Source organism: Euleptes europaea, chromosome 11, assembly GCF_029931775.1.
Source record: "Euleptes europaea isolate rEulEur1 chromosome 11, rEulEur1.hap1, whole genome shotgun sequence".
Lineage (NCBI taxonomy): Eukaryota > Metazoa > Chordata > Lepidosauria > Squamata > Sphaerodactylidae > Euleptes > Euleptes europaea.
Window position 1 is genome coordinate 37,875,690 of NC_079322.1, and position 27,613 is coordinate 37,903,302.

The window sequence follows — 27,613 nt, forward strand, 5'->3', positions numbered from 1 at the left end:
GGGATATTCAGACAGGTTTTCTTAAGAGACCACCCAAGTTTTGTAAACATTGGGTCAGGGGGTCCCGAGATATGGGCTCCCCCCCTTTTTCTTTCCATGGCTGCAGAGGGCGCATTTTTGGGTGTGCCGACCCCAAACTTTCAGCGGAGCATCAGACTAGGCTTCTTAAGATACCCCCCAAGTTTTGTAAACATTGGGTCAGGGCCCCCCGAGATATGGGCTCCACCCCTTTTTCCTCTCCCCCCTTTTCCATTTTCGTGGCTGCAGGGGGCGCTTTTTTGGGAGTGCAGCCCCCAAACTTTTATCATAGCTTCAGAGAATCCCTCTTAAGAAACCACCCAAGTTTTGTAAAAATGGGTTCACTGGGGGCTGAAATATCGGCTCCCCCCCTTTTCTCTTTCTGTGGCTGCAGGGGGCGCATTTTTGGGTGTGCCGACCCCAGACTTTCAGCGGAGCTTCAGTCAAGGCTTTTTAAGAGACCACCCAAGTTTTGTAAACATTGGGTCAGGGCCCCCCGAGATATGGGCTTTCCCCTTTTTCCTATTGGGATGAATGGATCACCCTCGAGAGATGCATACATATGGATCTTATATTGGATACAAATGGAATCATATTGGATTACCCAGCCTCCCAGCCCCTCCTGCTGGAACAGAAGACAGCCACAGTAAGACCCCTTTGGGGGCTTTAATCTATATTTGTTCTTTTCTGTGTGTGTGTGGGGGGGAAAGCAGAGTCTGTGTGTGTGTGTGGGGAGGGAGCAGTTTCTGTGGGTGGGGGGGGAAGCCAAAGGGGGCTTTTGCCGGTTCTGCCTGGGGTGTGTGTTCCCCCTCCAGTCTCTCTCTCCCTGGTTTGAGGGGGGGCTTCATTTTTATTCTTCAGGTTTTTCCTCATTCATAAGATCAGTTAGGTTATTTTGATGCTTGCTCAAAACTGGTTTTCAAATGGTGACTTAAAGAATGCATCTGCCTGGTCCCAAGTCCAGTGCAAAAGGAGAAATTCCACCCCCTCCTGCTCATTATGCATAGCTAGCTGCCTCTGTCCCTTTCCATGGTATGCAAACTCCCAGGTGTCAGGTGTTGCTTTGCACTGTTGCAAAGGTGTTGCATTGCGTGCTTGTGTTGCTTTGCAGTTGTATTGTTTTGCAAAATTCTTCACACCTGCCCCGCCCTTTGCATGTTTGCAAAGGTGTTGCTTTTCAGTTGTGTTGCTTTGCAAAGTTCTTAGCACCTGCCCCGCCCTTGCTCTCATCAGCTGTTTGTCGGGGCCGGGAGCTTTGTGCGTGGGCGGCAAGCTCTGCGGAGAGATACACATTAAGGGTAGGGGGACCCCTTTCAGGGCCCATATCTCAGCCCCCCCTGACCCAATCTTTACAAAACTTGGGGAGTCTTTCAATATACGTCCTTTGAAGCTCTGCTGAAAGTTTGGGACCTCTAAGCCCAAAAATGCCCCCCCAGAGCCGCGGAAAGGCGCGGTTGTGTTTTTAATGGCTTTATTCGGCCGAATTTTTTTTCCGAACTTTGAATTCCCGCCGAATTGAACGGATCCGAAGTGGGGGAGTTCGGACTTCGGCACGTACCGAACCCACAAGGGCAAAATTCGGCCGAATCCGAACTGTACCGAATTTTTTTTTTTTGACTGCCCTACTTGCAGTGACCTGGGACAGCAACCCCTTGAGGGGTGCCACTATCCTTGACCTATAGACCTTGTGGCTTGGGCGATTGGACTTGGCACACTTCCCTCGAGCACTAAAAAAGGCTTGGCAAGGAGGAGCATGAACCATACCCACATGACAGCTCAGGGCTCCAAGCCAGGGTGGCCTCGCCCCAAGAACTGAGATGCAGAAAACAAAGGAGGCCTGACCAATTGCTCGCGCTGCAATTAGCTCTGGGGGTTTTGGCCTGTGTGCGCTGCAGATCCCTCTTGAGCAATGAAAATAAAGTTGACCCTTTGATATCCCAGCCTTGGTGTTGGCTCTCCTCACTGGCAGTCTTTATGCAGAGGCTGGACAAACACTTGTCAGGGATGCTCTAAGCTGATCCTGCATTAAGCAAAGGGTTAGACTAGATGGCCTGTATGACCCCTTCCAACGTTATGATTCTATGATTCTGTTCCTCATCTGCAGACAATATCTAGCATCTTATCCCTCCCTTCTAAGGGGCTCAGAGTGGCTCGTATGATTCTCCCTTCCTCGTTCAACACAAGGAAGATGATTCAATCGTATCTCTGTGTGTATAATACTAATGATAGTCTCTTTATTTAATTAACTGTGCACTTTTGGACAATATGCTAAAGATATATTTTTTCAGACAAAGAAAATCAGCTGTGTGTGGAAGAGAACATGCAACTCAGAAGCTTGCTGACTGTAAGGCTGTCTGTTGTGATGTAACCTCTATTATAAGAGTAAAGCAGTCTGGCTCCAGGCTCCGCTAAAGGCCATTATTACTGGGCTCGTGGAATACTGTAAGTGCTGAGAAGGATTTTTTTTCCATTATAAAGCACTATTTTCAGACCAAAAAAGAAGAAGAAAAAAGAAAAGAAATATTTTAGAAACATTTGCCTTTCAAAGAGAATTCAATCTCCCTTGATGTCCACTGAATGCTGAACCCCTTTCGGGGTAAATGGGTTAATTTACAAAATTTATAAGAAGCTAAAAATGAACCAAATTTCAATTTCTTTTGACTTCTAATTTAGACAGATTATCACTAGATAAAATGGCTTGGAAACTGTATGCCATCATGGAAGAAGAAGAACAGTTGGTTTTTATATGCCAACTTTCTCTACCACTTAAGGGAGAATCAAACCAGCTTACAATCACCTTCCCTTCCCCTCCCCACAACCCTGTGAGGTAGGTGAGGCTGAGAGAGCTGTGACTAGCCCAAGGTCACCCAGCTGGCTTCATGTGGAGGAGTGGGGAAACCAACCTGGTTCACCAGATTAGCCTCCGCCACTCATGTGGGGAATCAGACCTGGTTCTCCAGATCAGAGTCCACTGCCCCAAACCACCCCTCTTAACCACTACACTACGCAAAAGTTATGTATTTTTATTAAGGCTGCCCCAGACACAATAAAATAAAATCCAGCTATATAATGGTCTATAATTAATGGATTGACAGTGCAAATGAGAGAATCATACAATTCATCCTGCCCTCATTCAGCACAGGAAAATTGTCAGTCGCACAGTTTACATGACTAACTAATATAATGTAAAGCTTCAGGCAGCAGATGCCTTAAGATCAAACCATTTCCTGCACCCACAAATGAGCGCCAGTCTAGTCTTTTGCTCCAAGAGTGAAGATATCAAAGACCGGCCCTAATGTATTCAAATTTATATACCACATGGTCATAAAGGTGGACATAACATATCCTTTAAAATCAATTTTAAAAACTAAACCATTAAAGGAACTTGCCAAGACCAAATAAAAAATCTTACAGTTCGTATCCTTAACTTTTAGTGAAGAACAAGCGGGAACCTGCAAGGCCTTGTAGGAGGCATCTCATTTCCCCCTCCCCCACTATTTCCTCTTTCCTGAAACCCCCCACAACCTGTCCACTTTTTCTGCTTCCTTCTTTCTTTCTGTGGTTGCCAACCTACAGGTGGGGCCCTAAAGATCTTCTGGAATCACAACATATCTCCCAACTACAGAGATCTAATGGACCTGAAATTTTTCTGGATATTCCTGAGCCCCTGTATCAGGAATATCCAGCTTCCCGAAATTTTTTTTGAGTCTTCTGGACTTGGATTCAAATTTTACCTCCCCATCTCCCCCTCCCCTCACTTACCTTGAGTCGGGCAGTGGTGGTGGCTGCCTCTGAACCCAGCATGCAGCCCGGAGGTGGGGGTGGCCGGCACAGAGCTGCAATGCCAGGCTCAGCCCAGGCAGCCCAGAAGCGGAAGTGGTGGAGTTCCGCACGTTAAGAGCGGTAGTTTGGAGCAGTGGTCACTGATCTGGAGAACTGGGTTTGATTCCCCACTCCTCCACATGAGCGGTGGAGGCTAATCTGGTGAATTGCATTTGTTTCCCCACCCCTACACATGAAGCCAGCTGGGTGACCTTGGGCGAGTCACATTCTATCAGCCCCACCTACCTCACAGGGTGTCTGTTGTGGGGAGGGGAAGGGAAGGTGATTGTAAGCCAGTTTGTTTCTCCCTGAAGTGGAAGAAAGTTGGTATATAAAAACCAACTCCTCCTCCTACTCCTACTCCTTCTACTCTTCTCCTTCTTCTTCTCCTTCTTCTATCTGCCCCTCTGTCATCAGCTTTCCCTCTCCCCACCTCCGGCAGCCTCTACCTAGGAAAACTGTGTCTCAGTTGTGCTGTGCCAGCTACTGGGCCAGACCCACTCATATTGAAAAGAATCCTCATGGACTTGTGTGGGGCACCTCATTTCCCCCTCCATCCCCCTCCTCACACTATTTCCTCTTCCCATCCTCCTGGCAACCCCCATATCCTCTCCCCTTTCCCTGCCTCATTCTCAGCCATTCACCAACTTACCTTTTAATTGCCACCCATCTTCAGCTGTTTACTTCCTTTTTACCCCACGTTACTCCACGTTACAGTGGAGATCAAAGTAACTTACATTATTCTCCTCTCCTCCTTTTTATCCTGTGATGTAGGTTAGGCTGAAAGTATGTGACTGACCCAAAGTCACCCAGCGTGCTTCTACAGCAAGATGGGAATCTCCCAGACCCTACTCTGAAGCTCTAACCATGGTCCCACCCTGGCTTTCATATGGTGGCTGTGTTGAACAGTAGCAATCAGGCAGGCTTACTTGAGTCATACAAATCGGGTGGTATCAAGTCACACAGAGGTTGCTGCCTGGCCAACCTCCAGGTGGGACCTGGAGATCTCCCAAAAATACAACTGAACTCCAGACAACAGAGACCTGTCCCCCTGGAGAAAAGGGCTGCTCCAGAGGGTAGACTCTCTGGTATAATATCCAGCTGAGGCCTCTCCCTTCCCCAAACCCTTTCCTCCTCAGACTGTGCCATAAAATCTCCACGAATTTCCCAACTTGGAGCTAGCAACCCTAGCCTGGCCTGGCCTCGGTGAGTCCACCCTAAAAGGCTAAAATAGTCCTGGAAAAGGACCTGTCCACTCCTCTTCCTTTAACTCAGAAAAACCCAGTCTGGAATGCTATGGTTGCCTTGTAACAGCACTGAGGATATCCATTTCTTAAAGCTACAGGTACTCCATTTATCAATTTTTGGTTTTTTTAACCCCTGATGTATTTTTTTAAGATTTTATATTTTTCTGCAAACCTGGGGCCCTATTTAGAAGTCAGTATAGTTAAATGTTTTTCTACATGTTGATGAATGCAGTAGTAAAGTATATAGGAAAAGTTACTATCCCAGATTATATATGCTAAAGTTAAAATTAATAGCCAAGCACCAAACTTCTGAAAATAATGGGTTAGAATGGAAACCCTGATCCTGCCTTAATTATAATACTACTGTAAGAAAAATACTGCTCCATACCATATAATGAACTAAGACTGCAAATTCTTTTCAGCAGCTGCAAAGGTGGTATGATGGATAGAATACAGCCTATCCTGCCGGCTTGTTTCCCCTTCTTTTGATCTAATGATAATATACCTCCCTGAAAAGTGGGGGGTTGGGGTGGCAAAGGGAAGACCAACTGTAGACAACAATTCTTCCAAGATATAACAATCAAAATATAGCAACATATTATTATCAAAGCAAAACTACAAACATCAAAAGGTCAGCAGTGGATGGTAGAGGTGGATGTTTTAATGTTGTCTGCAGTTAGGGGTGAAAAGGGGGGGGGACAATGAACTAAACTTGATCCTAGATTCATCACTTTGGAAGTGACCCAATGGATCAGCTAGCATAAGGCACCTTGTACCCAAACCATTCATTCCTTTTTAAACCTTTTAAAAAGCATCTCAGGTAGAGGCGTCCTCAGCCATTGAATGCATCTTCTGCTATTCCTTTCTCATAGCACCCAATTGATAAGAAGTTCTTCTCTGCATGTGCAGTTGAAGTTAATGGATGATATGGAAGAGAATACCCTGACCTGGATGGCCCAGGCTAACCTGATCTCACCAGATCTCAGAAGCTGAGCAGGGTCGGCCCTGGTTGGTTTTTGGATGGGAGACCACCAAGGAAGTCTAAGGTCTCTACGCAGAGCCAATCAATGGCAAACCTTCAAAATCCTATGTGGGTCACCATAAATTGGCTGTGACTTGATGGCACCTTCTGCCATGGAAGAGAACCGTAAAGGTTTTGTATAGTTCTCATTCATCTCAATGATACTCATGCAGGAAAACATCTTGGTAGATTGAGTCTATGGGCTGTGCCCTCCAGATTCCGGAATGATTTTTTTTTTAAAAAAATGGGATTTATTCTTCAATCCAGTCATAGGGTTCTTACGCATAATCTCACAGCATTCAATGTGACTTACTTCCTGGTGAGTGGATTTAGGATGGCAGCATAAGCAGCATAACTGTACACAGTCATGAGTCATGGGTCAGAAGGCTGCCCTAATTGAACACCTGCTGGTTTGGCTCATGTCCTGTTTGCTGGTCACAAAGAGGAAAGTGGTTTTTCAACAACTAGTTTGGCTGCCTGTCAAGCAGTTCATGGCTGTTCAGCAGGTTCTTTTGCTGGATCCTTCCTACCAGTAGAGTACAATCAGTGTTTGGGCCTGCGTGTTCTCACACAGCTTGTCTACGATCTGTTCCCTCCCCATTCTTGCTGCATGACTGCTCCACTCTGCAGGTGATCATTTAAACAGATGATTAAACCAGTCGCAAATCAGTAATAAATAAATGTTTTTATAAAATCCTGCCCTTCAGTGTTTGTCTAAGTACTCCATAGTGATGCAAATAGCTGCCAATCGGTTTGAATGGGCAGTGTCTTTGTGCATCTGCACTTTAGCACAACTGGATTTGCATCTACACAGAGCAGTATTCAGCATGGCAGCTGGCCTGGTAGCTGTTGCTTATACACACTTAGAGTTTCCTGACTTGCTTGGATTATTTGTGCTCCAGAGTCACCATGGGCAGGTCATGCATAATTTGAAAACTTTATGACAGGGTATGTACAGCTTTTGGATCTGTTCAGCTGACACCACTCATCAGCTGGTGCAGGATCCAAAGTGATTGAATCAAACAACAGCTCCAGGTAGCAGTGTGAGAATGTTTTGATCCAGTTACTACACATGAGTATGAACATGCTGAGATTTGGAGATCCTGCATGGAAGCAAAATGGGTAAGATCGAAACACTAGAGAAAGAAGCTGTATGTCTTCCCCATTTTGGCCTTTGAGGGAGGACTAGTTTGGGCTAGGCCCACCAGCAATCTCAGGGCAACTTCCTACCTCACCACTTGCATGACTTATCCATGCCCAGCTGCTTGCTACTGCTCAACAGCAGCCACTCCACAAAAGCCAGTATGTGTAATGGTTAGAGTTTCAGACTAGGACCTGGGAGACCCAGGTTCAAATCCTTGTGCTGCTGTGGAAATTTACTGGGTGACCTTAGGCCAGTTACACATTCTTGACCTTACTTACTTCACAGAGGTGTTGTAAGGATAACATGGAGGAGAGCAGGAGACCATTGCTGGGGGCAGCCATAAGTGATGGCATTACATCACTTCTCAGAGAAAAAACTGAGATGACCTCACACCTCTCTAGGAATTGCCCAAAATTCCAGCAGTTCCAAGAGAGGCATGACATAACTTCTAGGTTTTCCCTGGAAGTGATGTCATGCCACCAGCCCAATGACAATTTTTAATTTTGGGGGGGACTGGCAATCCTGTGTGTGTGTGTGTTAAGTGCCGTCAAGTCGCTTCCGAATCATGGCGACCCTATGAATGAAAGTCCTCCAAAATGTCCTATCTTTGACAGCCTTGCTCAGATCTTGCAAATTGAAGGCTGTGGCTTCCTTTATTGAGGCAATCCTAAGGAGAGGAAAATATTGTAAGCTGCTCTGGGTCCTCACTCTGGAGAAAAGGCAGGGTACAAATGAAATAATAAATATAGCTGAAGATCAGGGGGGCAGATAAAAGATAGGTTGATTGGTGGGTGGGAAGGAAAGAAGGAAGCAGGGAAAAGGTGAGGATATGGGGGGTTGCCAAGAGGAAGGAAAGAGGAAATAGTGTGGGGAAAGGTCACAGGAGAAAATGAGGTTCCTTAATGCACAACTGGGCATGGCCTGGCAGATGGCACCATGCAATTTGGCGCTAGTTTTTCCAGGTAAAGGCTTGCTGGCAGGAGGAGGGGAGGAGCGAAAGCTGAAGACAAGGGAAGTAGATGAAGGTGGGTTGGCTGGTAGGAGAGAAGGAGAGAAGAAAGCAGGAAAGGGGGAGTTATGGGGCCTTTCAGGGAAGGGAAAAAAGAAATAGTGGGGGATGGGATATGAGATGGCCCCCACAAGTCTTCTTGTAAGGCCCCCGCTTGTTGTCTTCTAATTCTCTTGAAATATTTTAGAAGAGTAAATACACATTCTTCCTCCGATGTCTACCCTGGATAAGCATTGTGCTCCAAGTACAAAAGATATAACAGCAGTCAGACATATATTAGTTTTTGCAAAGAGAAATGTTTATGGTGACTGGAGTTTTTAAGCCTTTCAGAAACAAAGTATCCCATGAATTTACCTCTCTGGAAAAAACACTGGAGACAAAAAAAAAAATCTAAACGGAAAGTCTTTGTTATAATCAAGAGAACCCCGAACCTGTATATTTATGAGAGTAAACCTAAGCACATAATTTAGTTCCAAGAATATACCTCCTAAGAACTAGAATTTTGCAGGAATCTAAAAGCCCCACATGACTGATAAAATTAGTGCAGTTGAAGTTGCTATTAAATCTTTTATTTATTTATTTTTTAAAAAAAACCTTGCTTGATTTCCAAGCTAATATAATTTTACAGGCTCAGTTGACGTGGCTGCAGTGCAGACCCGCAGTGTCTTTTTTTAACTTGCTGTCCTAATGATTTTATCTCCTCCTTGAGATGATTCCCTCTAGTGATTCTTGTAAGGAAACAAGCTACCTGATCCTTTAATCCCGCTAACATTTTAAAAAAGAGATCCAAATTAGTTTTGCTCATACCAGATGTTTCCTGTGCAACTGGGTATAGCACTCTGGAGGCTGAAATAGAAAACAGGTAAATTCAGCTCCTCCCTCTGGAAAACTGTATTATTTAGAGAAATCATTGGAGTTTTTTTTTTAAATGTGCATTTCCTTGCCTTTTATATGCTTCCTTCTTCCTCTGATGCAAGGAAGGACAGTTCCATGGCCATTCTCCTCGTGTGAGGCATTGACAGGCATACTGGGTTGACCAAAAGACCATCAATACTGGTACTGTAAACCTCGACAGGGATTTTGCCTTAATCGCATGTACATCAGTACTTTCCCTACTTTCCTCCTTCAAGGAAACCATTTTCAGTGATATTACATGACGTTATGCCAGAGTTCTTTACTGCTGTAATTCTGTTCATAGTGGCAAAGGCATCCTTGGAAGATAATAGGCACCTGGATAAACTGTTCAGGAACAGGACAAATCCTCAGCTTCTTACAGAGAAGAACCATTATATGTGGAGCTTCTGTGTTCAGAGCCAGTGTACTTCTGAATGACAGTTCCTGGAGGGCAACAGCAGGAAGAAGTTTCACCTGTATGTCCTTCTTGTAGTCTTTCCAGAGCCATCAGGTCAATCATTGTAGCAAACAGGATGCTGGGCTCAATTGCCCTTGATTTGAGTCAGCAAAGTTCTTCATATTTTCATATTGTGCATTATTTTTTGTAGTCATCCTCCATTGCCAAATGCGCATTGACCATCAGCTGAGAAGCGTTTGCAGGTAACTGGGATTTTGTGCCTACCATAGTTCTACATCCAAACAGAAGGTCTTCTGGTTCTTAAAGGTTTTTGTGTGGCTTAGATCCATCAAGGGAAAGGAGAATTTTTTCACAAATTCCCCTTTCTGCTGCAGACCTCCAACTCCCGCATCATATCTGGCCACCCCGTGTCTCCTAGGAGCAGCATTTTGGAGGGCAAGCATTTGGAGCCATAGAAAAAAGGGAGGTGAAAAGGTCTACTTCACAGGTGGAAATTCCTTCCATCAGCAGAAATGTTCTGCAGGATCCAAGCCATTATGTTCTGATATTATTAGACATACAGTTGCCTTTTGATTATCAGACTGTAGCTAAAATGTTTGATGTAGAACTGCTTCCTTCCACAATACTTTTGCTGTAGATACATTCACCTTTTCCTAGTCTCATTCAGCTCTGTTTCCCTTGACTGATCTGTTTCTTCATTGCTGTTTTCTCTTGGCTGCTAATTCTTCCTCTTTTGAGGAACAATGTATAGGCAGACAAGTAAAGGATTTGGATGATTTCATGAAACTATTTGGCCAATAAATATGGCTGCTTGATTATGTCACCAAGGGCAAGTGAGGGCAATTTAAAGGAATAAGCAAACATTTAGCAAAGGATGCTGAAAAACTAAAAGCAAAGAAGGTATTTATGACAGCGCCAAAATGTTAACATATCACACCCCTCACAGAGAGTAGTTTTGGCTCACACCTAATTGGGTGTAACTGATGTTTTAGACTTGTTCATTATTTTGATGTTTTAATAGATTGCTATATACATTGAGGCTCTTGTTAGGGATAGACAAGTGAGCTAGAAAATTGCAATATAACTAGTTTTTTTCTTAAAATGTCAAGTATGGGTAAGGGAGTGTAGGATCTTTTGAGATCTGTAGTGTTCATTCCTCCTAAGAAACTGGCCCCTTAAACAGTATTCTTATTTTACTGCCACACTAAAAAGAAGGATCAAGACAATATGAATGCTCTTATGCAAATATAATGTTTGTCTGTTTTCCTTCATTAGTGGAGCACTCACCTGGGAAGGCAGAGTATTCCATTCCCATCTTCTCCCCTGAATTTTCCTTTATAAATTAATTATTTACCACATCTGCTTTTTAAAGAGGTGCAATGGTCTCATTCATTTGCTGGGGGGAAAAATATCACACTGAGATTTCAAGTGTCGTAGCAATTAGCAGAATGGGGAAAGGATGCTTCTCCAGGATGTTCAGGGACATTGTACTTCATCATTTTCAATTTGTTCAATATTACAATTAGTATAACTTCAGATTTGTTTGTAACCTTAAGAACATCAACATGTTTCCATTATCTAATGTGTATGTTTTGAACCTACTTCAGATAGCTGAATTTATTAATGCGTTTTTAATTTTTTTATGTTTTACAAAAAGAGCTCCTTGTAAAGTGGTCCTTCAACTCACTGTGAAGGACTTAGGACCCTTATAGAAATCTTTCACTGATGAGCATTTTTTTACTATTTAAAAAATAATAATTCTCCCTCAGTTAACTACATAGAATATGTTCATTGCCATAGGAATATATCATTTTCCGTTTTTGAGATGGCTAGATGTTTATAGATGGGGAAATATATAAAGGTATGAAAAAAGTGAGGTCCCCTGATCCATAAACACTCATGGCATATGTATTTGGGGGTAATGTTTTAAGAGGGAAGAAATAATTTAAAGAACAGCAAGTGAGAATGGAATGTTTTTTCCCTTCTCTGAACATCATAGTTGATTTGATAGATGACAGCCCTTGTACAACCAGGGCTTCTGCCTCATAAGGTTAGTGTAAAAGAATGAACTATTTTTAGTGATCTGAAAAATAGGTCTCCTAGGAGTCATGGCCTCTTACATTATTCCCAAAATGACCAATCTTTCATTTTTCCATTTTCGTAATATGTATAATCAAAGAGCAGCTTAGAGAAGAATCTGCCCCTATAAAATACTAAATCTGCAAAGGAACAGTGTAAAAATATCACTTCTTTTTAGAAAGCCCAGTCCTCTGCTATGGAAGAAGGAGTAGGAGTAGGAGTTGGTTTTTATAACCCACTTTTCTCTACCTTGAAGGAGTCTCAAAGTGGCTTACAATCACCTGAGAGAGTTCTGAAAGAACTGTAACTAGCCTAAGGTCACCCAGCAGGCTTCATATGGAGGAGTAGAGAATCGAACCCAGTTCTCCAGATTAGAGTCTGCTGCTCATGTGGAGGAGCAGGGAAACAAACCCGGTAATGCAGATTAGAGTCTGCTGCTGTTAACCACTATGCCATGCTGGCTCTCTTTAACCACTCTGTGTCCACTAAGGGCTTGTGAGTAAGCAACTAAAGATGGATCTTATCAGTGATTTGTTAATTATGTTTGAACACCCACCAGTTCAGGTTTTGTCCTAATTGCCAGTCATGAGCAGAGAGCCTATTGTTGGGTAAACAGGATGTATCCAAATGAATTTGGATGTGTCTATTGTATGATTGCACTGCTTTCTCACATGATTAGACAGTTTTCTCAAGCAGCTGCCTCACCTCCACTTATCTGACTATTAAAAAATTAATTGTAATATTTTTAATTGAAACTTACTACTTATTGTGTTTGCGTGCTTTTGCTGTCTGCTCGAGAAGCAGGGAATCTTGCAATCAGTTCTTGTGATCGTTTTTTTAATAGAGGTTTCTGACTTTTCGGGTGCAAAAAAGAAGGCAACCTCTGATGTCTATGTGATACTGGTCATCTCAAGGATGCATCCAACCACACAGGCACAAAGAAAGAATGAACTGCAGGTGATTGTGTTTTATTCAAGGTCAATTTATAACCCCAAAGAACCCATGGAATCCTGTCTTTTCTCTGGTAAATGAGAAACTGATTTCTTGGACTGGATGAAAGCACCTGCAAGTGGACATTATGCAGGTGCAAAGTTGCACAGCAGGGTGCTATGCTCAAGATGAACTTTGCGAGGAAACATTCAGGTGATGTGATCAGGAACTCGTCTTGCATGTAATCGAGAGAGTTCAAACCAGGAATGTTCCCCAGGTGAGCATGTGAATTTCTCAGCACATCTATAATTTGTCAGCAAAACAGATTGCCTTAGCCCTTCAGAATCAGATCTAAGGGTCATTATGATAAGATACACAGTTATTAGCCTGTCCCCTGCTACTACCAAAAGGTTATGCACCAGTAAAGCAAGAGATAGAATGTACTGTCAGGTATTCAACCACAATACAGACCTCTTGAGGCAGAAGGAAGTGGGTTGCTAATATAACAGGAAGGGATTTGTGCATTAGAGCTCTGATTTGTCAATTGGTTCCTTTGCAAAGGATGGATAGATGGATAGGTGTGCAAATTTATTTTTAAAGAAAAACGATTCAAAGTTGAGACATGTAGACCTTCTCAGAGTTCTAGAGATGTCACTTCCACAGCTTTTGAGGCTCTAACCACAATAACTGAGTGTGTCATGTTTTAGTCCAAGGCTCTGAGCTGGGAAACTTATCAAATGCCAAGCAATTAACAAATGTCTACGTTTGAGGGTTCTTCTGAGCTTGACACCCAGGAAACAAGGTACATTTCCCAATCTGATCTATCTCTGAACTATGAAACTAACAAAAGTGATGAAGCTCACCTCAACAAATACCAGAAGCGAAGTTAGCCATAAGATTACATTTTGGACAAGACAGTAGAGTGTTCTTAAGGAAGTGTAGCAGAAAAAGAACAGACTGCTAAATCCCCCCCTCCTTCTTTTAAAAATATCTTTTCAGTCTTGCAGGATGTGTCACAAGTCCCCCTGGAATTTTTAAGCGTTATTTATAGCCAGTTCTCCAACATTGCAGAAGTGCTACCTTTTTGTAGGAATATAATTTGAATATACACTTGTGAAGTTGGTTGCTATAAATATTTAAAGTGACAAATGGGTATAGGACCTATGTTGACCCCTAATAGTTACGAAGACACCGAAGAATCCCCTTGAGTAGAGACCTAACATAAATTGTATCACCCAGTGTCCCTCCATCTGGCTGAACAGAAGCAAGGACGTTTTCTGCTCTTCCATCTAATTAATAGGAGCACAATTCCAGAGTTCATTTGCAGCTTGGTACTAATGAGTGTGTATCAACAACAACAAAACTTTTTTGTTTTAAACATATTAATGATTTATTTTATTCCTTTGCTCAATGATTGGCATTTCAGATGGCAGGGTTTTTTTTTCTTCCAAGAAGAGGTTGGTGCTGTGGGGAAATCTATCCTTCCCAGAAAAAGACTGAATTATTTAGAAAACATAAGGCTCCTAGAACAGCAGTAAGTCCCCTGAAGAATCACCTCTTTTTTCCTCCTCCGCTGCGCCATGGGAGTTTCTTGAAATAGCAAACTAATCCTTTTACTTCCAAAAAGTGTAGTTTTGCACATAACTTTGAGCAAAACTCGGTAACATTCTAATGTGGTTCATAGTTAAATTGTTGCTAAAGGTGCGCTGGGTGTAGAACTTTTGTGTTTTTATGAGAGCCAGAGTTAGCTTTCACTATATTTTGCTCTTCGCTTTTAAAAAAAATATTGATGTTTTTATACTTTGCATGTATTTGTGTTCATTACTGATGAAGACCTTTTAGTTGAAATGCATTTCATCGTACCATCTTTTTGTTATCATGGTTTATTTTTAATAAATGTTTAAAAGGATGACATTAATTATGGTGATGTTATAAGAAGCATATTGTACTCTTAACTTTGAGATGATTTACAGTTTGCACCTAGTTGGTTATTTTATCATCTTCCGTTGATTGTTTATAACCATTTGGACTTTTCTGGTGACATCTGAAGTTGGTTTACCTAGAATCTTACTCAAGTCTACTCAATAGAGGTTAGTAAAGGAGAACTCACCCCTTCTCATTTTCCTTAGATGTCACAGTAAGTCCAGCTGCTTGCCCATATAAGGCAGAGATTAAATTTATAAAAGAGGCAAGAAGTTTGTGGTAAATAGCACAATAATTCCATATTTTCCTGTATCTTAAATACTGACTTTGTGTTGCCCCTTATGTACCCATGTATCTGTTGATGGAGCTAGCCAAGCATATTATGTGAGGACTGGGGAAACTAATATGGGAGGATTAAGATCTTTAAACCTAAGGCCATATGAGAAAGGTAGGGTTAGGAGTTGAAAGGTGGGAGAGAAGTAGCATCACACACATATTCAGGGAGAAAGTTCCAGTCATAGAGGGCAGTAACAGAACATGTGGTCAGCTATGATAGAACAGAGATAGACTTGGGTAGCTTATGGTATTGGTAATAGAATTGAAGGTCATAGTCAAGGCTCAGTAACAAATAAAAGAAAAAAAACAGGGACATGTTTTTATCATGTCCCCTTTATCATGTAATCTATTTTCTAGTCTGAGAAGAAGAAGAAGAAGAAGAAGAGTTGGTTTTTATACGCCAACTTTCTCTACCACTTAAGGGAGACTCAAACCGGTTTACAATCACCTTCCCCTTCCCCTCCCCTCAACAGACACCCTGTGAGGTAGGTGAGTCTGAGAGAGAGTGACTTGCCCAAGGTCACCCAGCTTGCTTCATGTGTACGAGTAGGGAAACCAACCCAGTTCACCAGATTAGAGTCCGCGGCTCATGTGGAGGAGTGGGGAATCAAACCTGGTTCTCCAGGGCAGACTCCACCGCTCCAAACCACTGCTCTTATCCACTACACCACGCTGGCAGTCCCAGACCATTCAGCTTTTCCTCAAAGGAAATATGCTCCAGCACTTTAAACATTTTGGTTGCCTTCTTCTGTACTATTTCCAGCTCTTCCAAAAATTTGTGATAAGGCAACCAGATGTATACACAGTATACCAAATGAGGCTGCAGCATAGCTACTCAAGGGCTTTATGATATTGGCAGTTCTATTTTCAGTCCCCTTCCTAATAATCCTCAGCATGGTATTTGCCTATTTCACCACTGCTGTACACTGTGTAGACATTTTCATCAAGCATTTACTACAGCCCCAAGGTCTTTCAATCTTGGTCTCAGCCACTTCAGACTCCATTGTGTGTGTGTGTGTGTGTGTGTGTGTGTGTGTGTGTGTGTGTGTGTAAAATGCCATCAAATTGCAGTCAACTTATAGCAACCCCTACTGGGGTTTTCAAGGCAAGTAATTAAGCAGAGGTGGTTTGCCAGTGCCTTCTTCTGTAGAGTCTTCCTTGGAGGTCCCCCTTCCAAGTACTGGCCCTGCTTATGAGATCTGACAAGATTGGGCTACAATATACCATTCCATCAGACACCATTAGCATATATTTCAAGTTAGTATTTTTGGTTCCAGCATGCATCAACTGACACTCATTGTATTTATTTACTTCATGTACCGTATATACTCGGGTATAAGCCGACCTGAGTATAAGCCGAGGTGCCTAATTTCACTTCAAAAATGGGGGAAAATTAGGCACCCACGTATAAGCCAAGGAGGAAATCGCCGCTGCCACGCAGAAGGCGCGATTGGGTGGGGTGGGGGGTTTGAAGGCGGGACAGCCCACCCATCAGCTGGCCGGTGGGAGCGCACTGGGAGAGGGCCTGGCAGGCAAATTTCTGTATTGAGGTGAGTTTTTAAAGCCAAAAATCATGGCTAAAAAACTCGGCTTATACTCGAGTATATACGGTATATCCCGCCTTTCTCCCTAATGGGGTTTCAAAGTTGTTGACATCATTCTCCTCTCCACCATTTTATCCTCATAGCAACCCTGTGAGGCACACTAAGCTGAGTTCCTTCAATTTGACCCAGTTCTTCAGGCACCGTTTCTGAAAGCAGTGGCTTCTGCTTGGGTTTGTGCCTCACATTTTCCACAATGGAAATAAGAACCCCCCCCCAAAAAAAAATTCATTCTATTTCTTTGCCATCTCCCCATCTTCCTTAAGCTTATTGTTTGTCAGTAAGCTGGATAGCTAATGTACAGACGAATCTCGGTTTGCTTTCCCTTCTATAAACTGCAAACAGCAGTCAGTTTCTTGCCTTCCACCTGGTCCTTATTTTAGCTTCTTTGTTTACGTAGTTCCGCAGCTAGTGCCTGCAACGAGGTCTGTCAAGCAAACAGAAACTAAGGTGCCTTGCAACTTCCCCAATCCCATAGCTTTGAGTTGACTTGACTTCTGTCCATGAAAATATCCAAATTCCCATTTACAACATTTATATTACAATTGCATTAAAACAGTAAAACCATGGACAGACAGGGACCATTATCAGGACAAAATAGCAAATAAAAAAGCCTTAAAATCATGTTTATGGGAGGAAATTATTTAGAGAGCCATAATCTGTAAGTTATCAGCAATAACATTCCATCTGACAATGTATATATGCGCATATGCTGGTACACAATTAAATTCTTTCCAATTGCCGCTTGCAAGCACTACAGTTGGGTAAACCCTGGTATGCAGAGTATTCCCTGTGCTACCAGGCTGGGAGGCTGTGGTAATGTTAATTGCATACACACACGCACAGATGTAAAGATCACAATATTCTGAGATATGTAGCTGCTGAACCCACACAATTTTTCACAGAAACCGAACAAGGGTACGTTTTTATGTGTGTCTTGAAAATTAATGTGGGTTGGGATGAATGCACCGTGGTCTTTGCATTTGCCAATTGTACATCATTCTATTGCCATATAAGAACATAACAAAAAATAAACCCCTGCTGGGTCAGAGCAATGGTTAATCTACTCCAGCACCCTGTTCCCCACAGTCGCCAGCCAGCACCCTAGATGTCCCACAGGGGTGCAGATGCTCATGCCTGCCCTTGTTGTTGGATTTGAATAATGAAATATGCCAGATTGGTAACACAGGAGTTTCACATAGAAATACATGGGAGTTCATTTGTGTTGATGTGTAATATCAGAGGTTGTGTAGCCTAAAACATACGTATCACGATCCATGTGTACCGAGAGAGAGAGAGTCTGCTTTCCAAAATGTTTGATTGGAGTTTTATTTTTTCTCCTTAATCCCTTTACTTATTTTACCTCAGTAGAAATGAGACACCAGAGGCTTTTTCAAGTTAACAACCAAGTCAAAGATTTATTAAACACTGTACAAGGGATATATTTGGAGGGAAAATGGTGTGTAGGGAAGGCATAGTACCAGAGCTAGTTTATAAGTTTTACTACAGAGAAAGCATAGATCTTAGATGGCTTAGTTAGTACAGAATTACAATTCTTAAATTAAATCCCCAAATTAAGTTCACAGAACTTCCTATAGGTGTTCCTATTCAGACTCTGCTGCATAACAGGGAAGTATGGCGATTATACAATCTCTCTCCCCCAGAGAACAAAGAAGTGTGGAGATTGTTCCTCAAATCTCTTTTCCAGTTCTCTCTATAGATCTACCCCACTTTTGTGGCAGTAATCCCTTAACAAAACCCTGTATCTTGAATATCTCCTTCCTAGAACCTATTCCCTTTCAGTGACCCGAGAAAGGGTCCCTTTCCTCCCAATCTCTGCCTGTCACTCCACAGGAGTTGTTTCACAACTGCTTAGGCAAATCTGAACCCTCAGGTTCCCAGAGTCAAAAACAGCTACTGAACACACAGATTACCAAAAACAGACTCCCTCCCTTTTTCAGAAAAGAGTGAGCTCCTTAGCTCTGCCAACTCCCTGCCAGTTTTCCCCCCTCTAAGCTTCTCTCAAAGATTAACTCTTTGTTCGTCACAGTATGATACTAAATTTTTGAAACCTGGATAATAAACCAAGGGCGAAAACGCATGGTCGCTTTAGCCTTCTTTATTCCCATAACTGGTGGTGGAAAGTGCAGTCAAGTCACAGCTGACTTATGGTGACCCCGTAGGGTTTTCAAGGGAAGAGACGTAAGGAAGTTGTTTGCCATTGCCTGCCTCTGCGTGGGCTGAGAGAGTTCTGAGAGAACTGTGAGTGGCCCAAGGTCACCCCGCAGGCTTCATATGGAGGAGTGGGAAATCAAACCCAGTTCTCCAGATTAGAGTTCACCGTTCTTAACCACTACACCACGCTGACTCTGCCCTACCACTATGTATGTCTGAAAAACAGAAAGGTCATTTTGATTGTGTTTGTATTGGGTTTCCAAATCAATTGCAAGTGAACCTTCTTGCACATCCATCGATCATATTGCAACTTTTCTGCGCATGTGGTGCAGGTGTTATTTTTGTTTAAGCCATGGACCCACAGTACTGCAAACGAATACTCCTTGTCCTCCTTTCCCATCCGTAAAAGAGCAACCTATTACAGAATCACTACTATGAAAATTAATAACACAATGAAAAGTTTTTATTTGTCCAAGAGTGGATTGTAAATCTCAAAATAGGTTCAATGACTGAGAGATAGTTTGGGGGCTAAATAGTCTAATGATAAAATCACAAAATGTTGAAGAAGTCCACATCTTTATGTCAGTTTTTAAGATGAAAGCATGTTGCAGAGTTGCACAAAACCTGCCCACATCTGCACATGATATTTATGATTCATTATGAACTTACCCCATTTTTTCCTTTGTCACAATTCAGTACCACTACTAGAAAATAATGCATTTACATAGGCTACATTCTGGGTACCACTTTAAAAGATGATGTGACATAAAGGTGGGCCAGGGCTGAATCACACAGACAGGGTTTTTACTTGGCTTAAGAGCTCCTGCTCACTTGATCACATTTGTTTGTCTGTTTTCTTTTTATGCCCGAGCAACAAAGCCTTCCTACTTATAATATCAATACAGTAAAGTAAGAGCAGTAATTCTGAACTGTTAATATAAGTCATCTAGACGTCTAGTGCATTTTATCCCTTTCTTCTTCCAAGGAGTTTGGGGCAGCATACATTATTCTCCTTTCTCGGTTTTATCTTGCTACAACCTCGTGAGGCTGAGCTTCATGTCAGAGTGGTATTTTAACCCAAGTATTGATAACCCAAGTTTCACTTCAATGCACTGGCTGATACATATGTCCTATACATTTTAATGACCTCAAGTCACAGCCAACTTAGGGTGACCCTGTTGGTTCTCAAGGCAAGAGATATTCAGAGGTGGTTTGCCATTTCCTGCAAACAATCCTGGACTCTCTTGGTGGTCTTCCATCCAAGTACTAACAAGGTCCAGCCCTGCTTAGCTTCCAAAAACTGATGAGGGTGGGCTAGTTTAGGTTATCCTGGCCAGGGCATCCTATGTTGCAAAACCAACTTTGTTTTCAACTCACAAATATATTATATCCCTGCACATGTAAACAGTATTTGACTCTAAGCCTCTTCAGGCAACCAATTCTTGGTCTTTTTGGAAAATTTCTAGACAGATCCTGAGCAAAACTATTGAGCCACAAGATGGTTCCTCATTTGCTTGAAAGACAGTTCTATATATTACAGATAATGGATATATTGTTCCAGTTTTAAGAATAAAAAACCAAATTTCTTTCATATCCATACCTTTGTAAATATCTTGTTTTAATAGAACGTGCACATGGCCTCATATTAGTCCATGATTCGTTGCAGCCAAGAATAAAGCGTTCCATTTCTTGTTTCTTGGACCATAGCCGTTTCATTTTTAAAGGAGCTGTCCACCAAATATTTATTGTTCTGCATATTTCATTGAAAATACTCTGAGTAAATTGATCAAGGGGAATTCATATTCAGTGCCTTGAGCTGAACTTTTTGTGCATATGAAGATTTTAGCTTGTCGTATAAAAAACACTAGCACATTTACAAGATTATAACCGGGAGAAGCAGCGCCGGAGAAAGCTGCGGTTTGTAATTGCGAAGTTAATTATCTTCCCTAAACCATCAGTTGTCACTTAGATAGACCAGATTCTAGCAGTCTCTCCTGGGACTGACTTTATTTCATTCCTAATGGCTTGGGACCCACCATTTTGCTGTCTCTGAACATTTGGTCACTGAATGCACCATTTATGGAGTATTGTTTAATTAAGGACAAATTAAGAGAACTGTGCACAGAATTTAATTTCATATACTGTGTAAATTCTTTTAAAGAGGGTGCTAACTACAGGCATTATAACTTTTCATTAGCCATTGCTTCGACAATGTATCGAGAGTGTATTGTTTGCAACAGTTACACTTTGTTTACTCTTTGGAGATTCCCCAGAAGCTGAAGAATCTGTGCCTCCTGATTTACTAACCCCTTAGCTGCCATGCACAGTTCAACATATATCTCAAAGCAACAGGGCGTGCAACATCTGTTTATACAGCTATAGAAAGAAATGCCCAGAACTGCACAGTACAGCTTCATTTATTCGCGTGTCCTGGGAGAAATAGGAAAAAGCTTGTATAGTCAGAATAAGTCAAATAAATAATTAAGAACGATTGGGTAAATGTGTGTGCAATTTAAACAGAATTACATTGCTATTGGTTATACATTCTCCCTGAATCAGAGCTCTGTGTGTTACTACAGCCATGGAAATTAAGCGCATGGAATGTTTGTTCTTCACTGAAATACATGGGGACATGTACCCAGGATACGGTTGGAAGCATCCAATGCAGCTTCCTTAACAAAGCTAAGCTGGGCTAGGTCTGGTTAATGCCTAAAATGGGATAACTCCTGGGAACACTGTGTTTGTGAAAGACCATCTTCTCCCGTACCATCCAGCTTGCCAGCTAAGATTTGCTTCTCAAGGCCTGCTCCTGTGCCCTCGTCCTCAGAGATGAGGCAGGTGGCAACTAGAGGCGGGGCATTTTCGGTGGTGGTACTTCACCTTTGGAATGGCCTCCCCCTTGAGATTCACTTAACACCCACTTTACTTTCTTTTAGGTGACAAGCCAAAACTCATCTCTTCACCCAGGCTTTTCAGTAGGAGTTTTATTTTACCACTCTTTCAATGGTCTTCTTCTGTTTTGTGGATAGTTTTTATGCTGTTTAAGTCAAACGGCTTGTTTTTAATGGCTTGTTATTATATTGTTATGTTGTTTTAATTGTATGCCACCTAGGGTTGCCAGCTCTGAGTTTGGAACTACTTGGAGATTTTCAGGACAGAGCCTGAGGAGGGCAAGGTTTGGGGTGGGGAGGGGAGAGACTTCAGTGGGGTATAATGCTATACAATCCACCTTCCATTTTCTCCAGGTGAACTGATCTCTATCGGCTGGACAACCCAGGACATCTCCAGCTAGTGGAAGTTGGCAACCCTCAATCTCAAGCAGGACCCTGAGGAAGTGGTGTATTTATTATATATATCTTTAATAAACTTGTTTCCTTGAATTCCAACATGAAGCTATCTGACATTAATTGTACCAGTACTTCAAAATAAGGACAGTGTATGTGAGTTAACTAGTTTATTAATAGCTAATCTATATTAATTAAATAACTCTAAATTAGGGTGAGTTTCTGCCTACCATGTCTACCAGAGTTTTTGGAAAATCCACCCTGACACCAAACTTTTCCAGCATTACTATTGGCTTTGTTTATCTTCTCCTGCATGTGCTAAGAGGTTTCATGCTCCCCACCCCCGTACATGTCACTGCAGCAACAAAGGGCTTGGTTGACACCGCTCAACTATCAAGGGCATTCCCTACCCAGCCTACCAGAACCCTCAAGCCCATGATGGGCTAACTTGGAAATAGTCTCCCATCCTTAGATAGCTCAGGGTGATTCCCAATATATTCATAATTCTATATAACACACCATAGCAGATTTCCCTTTGTGTAGAAAGTTACATTACGAACTCTTACATTGTCTGCATATGGAGTAACCTCTGTTAATCATCTTAAACTGTGTCCATGGAGTGGTACAACAATTATTCAGCTATGCATTTTACTCAGGTACTGTATATCGGCTTACTAGGCGTTTGGCAGCAACTACTGAGGATGAACTGTTTGTCCCGTTATTAAAGTTAATAGTCCAGAAATTATAGCACTGGCATCCACAGAAACTTCCATTTCTATTTGGGCAGTGGCACTGCCTTTTAATTCCAAATGGTAGCTATAAATGGATCAGAGTCAGTCAAAATTAAATGCTCCTTCACTCATTGTTATGCCTCTACCCTGTTTAACCTTTTCAGGCAGATTCCCTGCCATTTCCCCCTAACTCTGGAGTCCACATTTTTACACTTTAGCTTCTCCATTCTGATTATCCTTTTTTTCCAAACTCAAACTTGTCAAGGTTATCATTAATCTTTGGGAAAACAGAAAAAGAATGGGAAAACAGTCAACTTTGGGGAATAGGCAATTATATATATTTATTTATTTTTATATAATACAGTAGTTCCCTCTATCTTTGTGTCTTCAAAAATAAGACATAATTTCTGCACAGATAATGAATAGTTCGGTGATCAAGTCATAACTGACTTATGGCAATTCTTATGGGTTTTTCAAGTCAAGAGATGAGCAGAGGCTATTTGCAATTGCCTACCTCTACATTGCAACCCAAGTCTTCCTTGGTGGTATCTCATCCAAGTACTAACCATGGATAACCCTGCTTAGCTTCCAAGCTCTGGAAATCTTGGGATAGTCAGGACATTTTTGGCTGCTTCTGCATGGATAGAATGGGGAAAAAACAGCTGACAAGTTCATGGTCCAAAAAACCCATTCCTAATCAGACCAAAAGGGATGTGAAATGGTATACTATACCCTGATCTCATCAGACCTTGGAAGCTAAGCATGATGAGTGACCACCAAGGAAGACTTGCAGAGGTAGGCAATGGCAAACCACCTCTGCTTAATCACTTGCCTTGAAACCCCTATAGGGTTGCCATAAGTCGGCTGTGACTTGACAGCACTTTACACATACAATTAGAGCAAAAAGCCCTCTTAACCAATATGGTCTCCATGAGGCTAACAAAGCAGAAGCCTTTTTCACTTCTTTTAGTAGGCTGTTCCAAAGGAAATGGGCAGAGATGGAAAATGTGTGGCAATAGCTTAGATACTTTGAACAAAGATGGATGGAAACAAGGTACTGATGGGATGAGTGGAACTGCTATATGAGTACATACTGGGGGAGGAGGTTCTTCAGTTATGCAGGTCCCAGATCATGAAGGTAAGCATCTCCAAATTACCATCATGTTTAGAAGTATTATGCAGACAGACAGGCCATGACTTCAGAGAAATTTTCCAAAATTAGTGTTATCTTAATATCCATTACTTTATATTAATTCATATAAGCAAATTAATGTTAAAGTCTAATAATGGTTTCCCTTTCTGAAAAAATGTTGGTTTTCTTTGTGTGCATCCCAAAGCACATTTATCCTCAAGGAAGTGGATGATAATCAGACATATGCTCAAGCAGATGTATTTATGTGTCCTGCATTGGGCATGGGCAACCAATTTACTATAACCAATATTTTGTTCATAGCCAAACTGATCCCACCAAAAGATCAGTGTGCATTCTGATGCACATAGAAAACTTCATGCTTGCACAAGACTTCCCCATGCGTTTCAGTGGAATTCAATGATGGTGCATGTGAAGGAATGTTCATTGGGATCATTTGTCATCATTTACATTAATTCAGTATGGACAAATAAATTGTATGGAATCCATGCATGCATGCACCAGAGCTCCTATGGTCAGAAGAGATTGCTGCGTTATGGCTTTAACGAGTATTTGAATATATGAGAGAATATTTATTTCTCCTCTTATCTAGGCAGTCTTTTAGCACATATAGAGGTGGAGGAATCAAAAGTGGATTGTAATCCTACACAGACATGTACACTGGAGATGAAGGAAGGCAAAAACGACCATTTTCCCTTTAAAAATCATTATTCCAAAGCAATTATAACCAAAATTGAAGCACATTATGAAAGTAATATCTAAATCACAAGCAGCACGATTGAAATGTACACAATTCAAAACCTGTCAAAAGAGATTTAAGAATATAGTCCAGAATCTAAGTATCCCCCATTGGGTAACTGTCTATAATGCCAATATAAATGCTTTTAAGTGTTCACATTAGATTGTCTATATGCTAAGGGCAGCATATCATTACAGTGCTGTCATTTTTAATTCCGTGTTATTTATTTCTGCGTAAGCCTTCATGCTTGCATTTCAAAGCCCACCTTCACCACTTACAAAGAAACAAACAATATGTTAGGCAAAGAGGGGATTTTTCATTTTTTACATCTTAAAGATGAGCCGTGCTTTCAAGTGCTATGTCTCCCAGTAAGTTTTGCTTGCCTTTGCAGGGCATTTGTGATAGGTACCTCTGCATTTAGAAGTCACCCCATAACATTAAGCTTTATTATTGACATATTTGAAATATCTATCTATCTATCTATCATCTATAGATCTATCTATAGATCTACTATTTATTTAATACAAATATTATCTTCCCATCACTGCAGCTCAGCTGTATTGCTCTATTTTTAAAAAAGTTAAAATATACCTTGCCAGTTAAAATATACCATAAATATAAATATATGGACTAAACAGAATCATGTGAATTGTTGATCATCAAATGCTTGCCAAAGTAAAACTGCTTTACATCGCTTCAAACAGATACTCATATCCAGAATCTGTAGAACCAGCTAGGAAAGTCAGTTTCAGAGCTCATCCACTATCATTTCAGCCACTGAGATGCCCTTGCTAGATGGCATATAGCAATTCACCCACCCACCCTGAGAAATAAAGACATGAGACAATAGCATGGGTTTAGCTAGTTTATTTAAATAGCTGATCTATGTCATAAATTAAATATGCTAACATAATTAAAAGGGCAGGTTAGTACGGTTGCCGACCTCCAGGTACTAGCTGGATATCTCCTGCTATTAAAACTGATCTCCAGCCAATAGAGATCAGTTCACCTGGAGAAAATGGCCTCTTTGGCAATTGGACTCTATGGCATTGAAGTCCCTCCCCTCTCCAAACCCCGCCCTCCTCAGGCTCCACCCCGAAAACCTTCCGCTGATGGCAAAGAGGGACCTGGCAACACTATATGTTAGGCATATCCACCCTGGCTCCAAACTCAGACTGCCACTTCCAGCAGAGTTGTTTATCCTTGCCTGCACATAACATGTCAAGAGGTACCCAGCCCCAACCCCTTCCACTAATGCTCTGTAAGGTCACTACCAGCTTCAGAAAGTTGTTGCTCAGCACCAAGGGCTCTCCTTCCCATGCCCCATGCCCCAATAAGGACAGTGACGGGCTAATAAATAAACCCCTCTACCTCCGTTTGATAGAAAATGGCAGAAAAGGAGGAGTTAAGCATAAAGAGTATAATAAATCAAATAAGATTCTCTGAATTGGGGACTTAAACTGCTTGAGTCATTTAATGGATGATGGGAGAGGTCTCTCACATAAGGAGAAATGCAAAAATGCAGTACAGTAGGGTAAATAATAAACTCATCAAGAAAGAAGAAGTTTGAAGCTTGAGAAAATTGACCAACTTCAGTAAATGGTTGTGGTACGATGCAACATGTCAAGAACATTCTATTGAAGTTATTAAAAGGAGGGTCATCTTGCCCTGACCTGGATGGCCCAGGCTAGCCTGATCTCATCAGATCTCAGAAGCTAAGCAGGGTCGGTCCTGGTTAGTATTGATGGGAGACCACCAAGGAATACCAGGGTTGCTGTGCAGAGGAAGGCACTGGCAAACCACCACTGTTAGTCTCTTGCCATGAAAACCCCAAAAAGGGGTCGTCATAAGTCAGCTGCGACTTGACGGCACTTCCCACACACACATCTTGGGTTATTAGAAATTATGAGTGATGAACTCCAAGTCTCAATTTAAACCAGGACAGACTGTGTTTACTTTCTTGCTGAGGTCTAATTCTGCACTTTTACATTGTATATTCCTTTTAGAATTTTTCTGTAGAACAGCGATTTTCAGATCTGCAACTGCATACCCACTATGTCTAAAGCCAAACATGTTTGCGACAATAAAATGTTCTAAATGGGATTGTAAATACTTTGTGCATTCTTGCGCTGTCAGCAGGGAAAGGGGATTCAATCTAGTCAATTCTAAGCATGTGCCGACATCGTGAATGCTACCAGCTGATCAATACCACCAGCTGCGCAGGTATGAAAGCAGCCCATACAAAAAAAGTAACAGATTTGAAATCATGTATGATCCGAGGGCCTATATGATCCAAACAAGACAACAAACTCTAAGCATGTGTTAACAGCAGCTATACAGCCAGCCCGATGGTGACTGCCAGCAAGAGTGCAAATAGAAAAACATTTATTGAAGAACAGACTTACACAACAAGATGTATTAGTCTGTGGAACCGTGTTTAGAGAACCTATGGCTGTCCTATTGATTATGCTATTTAGACGGAGGTTGAAAAAAGCAATTAGAAAATAGTCCTGTATTAGCTGGTCTACTTAATCTAATAGGCTATATCCATCTTTAGCCTCTGTATCATTATTCCTCTTTGGCACAATACATAATTTACTAGGGACAGTCTGCCTTTTACAATGGAACACAATGGCTTAGGCATGGAAAAAAGATCAGGATCTAGATTAGAAGCATGTCAATACATTCTAGTTGAAAACATGCATTGCCCTTGAAAACAGTTTGGAATTTTCAGCAGGTCCTGAATAACTGCCTGCTTGTTAGCCAATGGCAGTGTATGACAGCAGTATTAAAGGAACTCCACTGGTCATCATGTATTTTCCCAACTCAATTAAAGTTCTGGTCCATACCTTTAAAACTTTCAATGGTCATGCTCTCTAAAGGACTTCCTCCTTCCATAGCCAGAGTGGTGTAGTCGTTAGAGAGTCCAACAAGGATTTGGAAGAACTAGGTTTGAATCCCTACTATGCTGTGGAAGCTCATTAGGTGAACCTGGGCCAGTCATTCTCTCTTAGCCAAATCTTCCTCACAAGGTTGGTGTGGAAGAAGGGACGTTGTAAGCTGTTTTGGGTCTCCACTGGGGAGAAAAGGAT